Genomic DNA, 6000 nt, shown 5'->3' with positions numbered 1-6000 from the left:
GAGTACCTTTTCCCTCGCATTTATTTTGTTACTGAAAGGAAAATGCACAGCACACATTTACATATTCATATAAATGCCACTTGAGATGTTCAATTAAGTCCGCTGCCACTAAGCAAAGACTGGAAAAGAACTTTGCAGTGAGTATATCAGGGCTTTCAGGGCTGGTACAAGTCATCTCTATAACAAAAACTCTTATGTGAACCTTGAGTGAAGGCTCATGTGGTACTTTAAGGTTCCTTTATATTTAAAACTCTTTCCACATAGATCACATATGAATGGATTATCTCCAGTGTGAATTCTGTGCATGTTAAGGGTTCCTGGTTGGTTGAAACTTTTTGTATGAATTCTCATGTGGTCTTTAAGGTGTCCTTTTAGTTTGAAACTCCTTCCACACTGAGGGCAGGTGTAAGGCTTCTCTCCAGTGTGAATTCTCATGTGTGTGTTAAGGATTGCTTTTTGGTTGAAACTTTTTCCACATTGATGGCAGGTGAAAGGCTTCTCTCCAGTGTGAATTCTTATGTGGTTTTTAAATTGTTCTTTGCGACTGAAACTCTTTCCACACTGAGGGCATGTGTAGGGTTTCTCTCCAGTGTGAATTCTCATGTGGTCTGTAAGGTGTCCTTTTAGTTTGAAACTTTTTCCACATTGTTGGCAGGAGAAAGGGAGCTCTCCTGTGTGAATTATCATATGGTCTTTAAGGGTTCCTTTTAGTTTGAAACTTTTTCCACACTGAGGGCAGGTAAAAGGCTTCTCTTCAGTGTGAATTTTCATGTGGTAATTAAGTCTTCCTTTTCCCTTGAAACTTTTTCCACACTGAGGGCAGCTGAAATGCTTCTCTCCAGTATGAACGCTCATGTGGCAATTAAGACTTCTTTTTAGGTTAAAAACTTTCCCACACTGTTGGCAGGTGTAAGACTTCTCTCTAGTGTGAATTTCCATGTGCCTTTTTAAGTTTCCTTTTCGAGTAAAATTTATTCCACACTGTGGGCAGGCATAAAGGCTCTCTCCAGTGTGAACTCTCATGCGGTCTCCTTTTCGGTTGAAGGAAGTCTTTTCAGTCTGTGAGCAATTAAAAGATTTTTCTTCAGTTATGAAATCATGCTGTTTCTCATACAGTTGTTTCTCTTTCATGTCATTCAGATCTTGACTCGGCGCCATCAGGTCTAAGGCAAAAAAGACAAATAAAAGTTATCCCCAGTTTAAATGGCACAAAGCATCAGACATTAGGCACAGTTTCCTTGCCCTGCACACAACAGGTAAATGCCAGTATTGCTGTTTTCCATGTTTGTGAAGTAAATATGTTTACACAGCTTTTTAAAAATGACAGTGTTTCACATGCGGTTGACCAATCAACGTACACTTATGTCACTGATAGTTCCTATAGTATTGGTTTAGACAGTACTGGAGCTACTTTAGTTCCCCCAAAAGGAGTTCCTAGAAGTAAAATCGTTCATAGTTAAAGCGACAATTGACATAACATTTAACATTTTTTTATTCTTTACTCTGATGTAGGAAGAATGTTTAGACTGAAGGAAACTCAAACTCTATGCTTATATATTTATTTTAGAACAGTTTGTTTAGTGTAGTTAGTTTGTTTGTATCACACTTTAGGTTGTTCATTGGTTTGCACCTAAACAGAGTCCCCAATCATGCTGATCACAGCTACATGCTCTTACAAGGTGTTGGACATGTATTAGGATTTTACAGTCTATGGCCAAGAGAGTATTATGTTACTATAGTCTATAGACCAGTGGTCTCAAACTCTGCTCCTGGAGTGCCACTGTCCTCCAGAGTTTAGTTCCAACCCCAATTAAACACACCTGATCCAGCTAATCAAGGGCTGCGTCGGAAAACTGGAAAATGCTGACTTCTGAGGATACATTTTAAGGTAGGAAGGCATCAAGGCATGTCCGAATCTAATGTTAGCTTCACTTCCTGTCTCATGAGATACCTTCCTCAGATCGATTTTTGAAGGAAGCATAGATGTATCCTTAGCTGCCTTTGATATCCCACAATCCTGTGCTTTCCATTCTGTGACAGTTGAGCTAGAAAAATAAAGATAGCGTCCGAAAGTTGCGTTTGCTGCTCAGTTTGTGTTTTTTGATATCATTTCTATCGAGAAATTACAACTGTAATAATTAAATATTTGTATAGATCCCACCAAAGCTTGCGCTATTTTGCTGTAGATCATTAAACTGTTATGCTGCCTCAGAAGTCTGTCCGAAATCAGTTTTGTGAGGTGCCTTCATGCACAAACGCTGCCGTACAAGTCATTCTCTTATAAGACAGCGAGGCAGCAAGACAGCTACCTAGGTTTTCGGACGCAGCCAAGGTCTTCAGGGTTACTAGAATCTTCCAGGCAGGTGAGTTAAAGCTGAATGGAGCTAAACTCTCCAGAACCGTGGCCCTCCAGGAGCTGAGTTTGAGACCACTGATATAGACGCTCTCACTAAACTACACTGGACGAGTGTTGGCAGATTCCATCAGAAATCCCTCAAATCATTTACTTGATCCAAATATTTTTTTTACTAGGGCTATCAATAGATTCAAATTTTTAAATCACAATTAATCGCACCCTTTTGTGCTGATTAATCACATGCCTATCATCAAATTAACCTGTAAAGACAGCCACGCGTGGCTAAACATTTTTTTTTTTTCTTAATAAATTATTAAAAATAACAAAATCGACTTATTATTCCATAATTTTGTCATACAGATAAAATATATCAATTGAAACTAAAGAATGTCTACTCTTATATGTGTGCAATCAGAGTAAAAACAAAATGTGTTTTTTGCAAAATTAAGAAAAATAACATGATGCATTATCTGACGTCACTTTCTCAATAAGTCCATTCTGATAGTTATTAGAAAATGAACTGTAACTTAGAGAATACTTATCACACAAACATTAGACATATCTTGGATCTCCATGACTCAGCAGCTACATCAAGCTTAGTTGGATTCATCTATAGTAGTCAACATTTGAAGTGGATCAAAACCTTTCATCAAATTTGTCTTAAAGCCTTCTTCTTAGGACAAATTTGATGAACTTTTTTGATCCACTACAAATGTTGACTACTGTACTTTTCATCTTTTTGAAATTAGGAATAATTCTAAAAGGATTTACCTCAGAGGAAGAGCATAACCGGTTTCAATTTCTTTTCGAGGATCAACTTGATCCAGCTGAGAATTGCAAATGGTAAGTTTTTTATTCCTAAGTTCTTTATTCTAATTGTGATATAGACTAGTGTCTATGAATATAAAACCACAAAATGAGCGTTTAAATGTGAATCCTGTATATTCTGCCTGCATATTAATAATTTACATTAGTAAACATGCCATATTGGCTTTTTCCAAACTATATTGCTATACTGAGATGAGTGATCTTGGGGACGGATGCATTCGAAAATGCGCTTCTGCGTCAACATCTTGAACGGGAGCTTGTGAAGTGTCCAAGCAGGTCCAAGATTGGCCGTAACCCACCGCCTTTTTAGGGTACAATGAAATAGGAGCTGTAGAACCCTAACCTCATCTCGGCTGGAGGGACTGGCTCGATTGCATCCTTCGCCAACAGGACTTCAATCTCTTTCCATAAGATTGTGGCATTGCTGCTCCGCACAGGAGTGAAGTAGATGCCCTGGAACTTGTAAGGATGCAAACTGAACTGCATAGCCGAGCCTGATGGTGCGGGTGAGCCAGAGGGATGTGCTAGCCAGGCTTCCACAGACCGTACTAATGAGCCCACCCACTCCACAGATGCACCATAGGGCAGGCTCGGGAGGCATAGCACCCTGAAATGGGGTCTGGGTGTGTAATGCAATACCAACCTACTTCCACGTGGGGACAAAGGGTGTGTGAGAAGGTCTGGTAGTGCTCTCAAGCAGTAGGGTGGGGGCAATGGTGGGGCAGTGGTGCGTGTGGTGTCACCATCTCCTGGAGAGCAAACCCTTCTACCTCTGGGTTGCCTGTCTCAGGGCCGTTTGTTCATCCTCTTACCAGCAGGCTTGGCCGGGGACGGGACGCTTCTGTTCATCCTCTTGCCAGCAGGCTTGGCCGGGGACGGGACGCTTCTGTTCATCCTCTTGCCAGCAGGCTTGGCCGGGGACGGGACGCCTCTCTTGTGGCAAGCCCTCTGCTGATTAGGTGGAGGCTGTTGCTTAAGCTGAGCAGAGGCGGAGGCTGGCCAGTAAGCACACAAGGCAGTTTACACTCATTGGTGGGCACGTACTGCCTACTATGGCACCAGATCCAGGATAAAGGCCGGGACAGGAGATAGTCTGTCCAACCCCATGTCATCAGTTGTCGGCGGGATGGGAGGATGAAGGCTGAGGCGGGATATAGTCGTTCAGCCTCATTCACTAATAACAGCGAATTATCAGTGAGTCCCAGTTGTCTCTGATGACAGTTTGTAAAACTATTCAGTGTCAAATTATCACTGCAGAAGCAGGTGTTGGTGGGGATTGTCAGCTCTTTATCAAGATGGCTCTTCACAAAATTAATCCACCTGTTCTTCATATAATTGTATTTAAGAAATTAAATAAAGAGATTGAACTGTTTTGTATATTATTAGAATCTCATTTCACAGATAGTTTGTTTCTGTATTGTTTCTATTTAAATATATCAATACAATGTATTTGACCTGGCTGTTATTTTAAATTTTGTTTTGTCATTATGCTTGTATAACAGATGACAAGAAGCAACCACTGTGATTAGACAGCTGAGTAAAAAGTGACAGTGACGAGTACTGCGTTTTACCCAAAGTTTAATATTTTTCAAATATCAGCAGCCGGTAAAAAAAAAAAAAACACTGAAGCGCTCAGTGTAAAATAGATGCTCAGCACCTCGTCACACTGCTGGCATTTTAAAAATGAGGCACTCCCATCAAAAACAACTGGAAAAATTATCTGGCCTCAGGAAAAAGCATTTTGGTGGACATATGGCCTATGCAGATAATTCACAGCTTTATTTGTAATTTCAACCTGATGATATTTGTCTTTGCTCATATCGCTGTCTGCCTTTTTTTTTTTTTTTTTTTGACATCTCAACTTGGATCTTCTCAGGTTGAATGCGGTATTTGTCTGGTCATGTGATCTTAACATGTCTGTCTACATGAGGTGACCCGAATAAATAGATCCACTTTAATTAAGATACTCATATGACATTATTCAAAAATATCATTAATTTCAGTTTAGCGAGACATTTTAATAAAAATCAAATGACTGAGTTCAGCTTTGAGAATGAAACTGACCTGTTTGTTCTTCAGTTTCTTCTTGTTTCACACTGATTGTTTCTTCAATCTTCACATCTTCATTTTTCTCTTTAATAAACTCCATCTTTATAATGTAATGTGGATCTCAGTCGCTTCACCAGGAGTTTTTCTGTGTGTTTGTCCTGTTTAAGATGAGAATAATTAACAGAAAGGAAAATAAATCCACACTAAATCTCTGTGTGTGTCTCAATCAGCTCTAGTTCAGTGCACTGGGAAGAGAGTCAGAGTGAGAGTTAATGGACTTAAATGATTTGATTGGACTAAAACCATTAGAAACTGAAATTGCAAATCAATAAAGGAACACAAGCTCTTCATTTAGTCATTTTTTTTTCCATTATTAAATATTCTGTAAATCATTTAATAGATCAGCAGTTAGTTTGTTATGTTAGTCATTTCACGTTTGTTTGTTTACATTTGATTCTATTTAAGGAGAATGAGATGCACCTTTTCTGTTATTTAAGTGTAAATACGCTTTACTAGCAAAGACCACGTTCATTCGTGTTATTATAGAGACATTCACAGTTGTCTATAAACTGTCTGAAATAGTTGCATTAATTTAAACACTTTAAATGAATACAAACACAAACCTTTCTTCAGTTGAATCACATCAGATACCGGAGCGCGGCGCAGGTTTTTGACGTCACACAGCCACATCAAAATAAAAGTCCTGTCTGCACGTTAAAACTAATAGAAGTGTTCATACAGGAAAAAACATTCATATTGTTGATTTA

General features: G+C 39.2%; 1 pseudogene; it reads right to left on the bottom strand.

Moving 5' to 3' along the window:
- Positions 1-6000, bottom strand: part of LOC137025315 (zinc finger protein 721-like) — a 24722-nt pseudogene continuing 18722 nt past the window's right edge.

This window comes from Chanodichthys erythropterus, chromosome 8 (genome assembly GCF_024489055.1).
Source record: "Chanodichthys erythropterus isolate Z2021 chromosome 8, ASM2448905v1, whole genome shotgun sequence".
In the NCBI taxonomy this organism is placed as follows: Eukaryota; Metazoa; Chordata; class Actinopteri; order Cypriniformes; family Xenocyprididae; genus Chanodichthys; species Chanodichthys erythropterus.
Note: the sequence above shows the minus strand (reverse complement) of the source record. Positions and strands in the feature narration are given on the sequence as shown.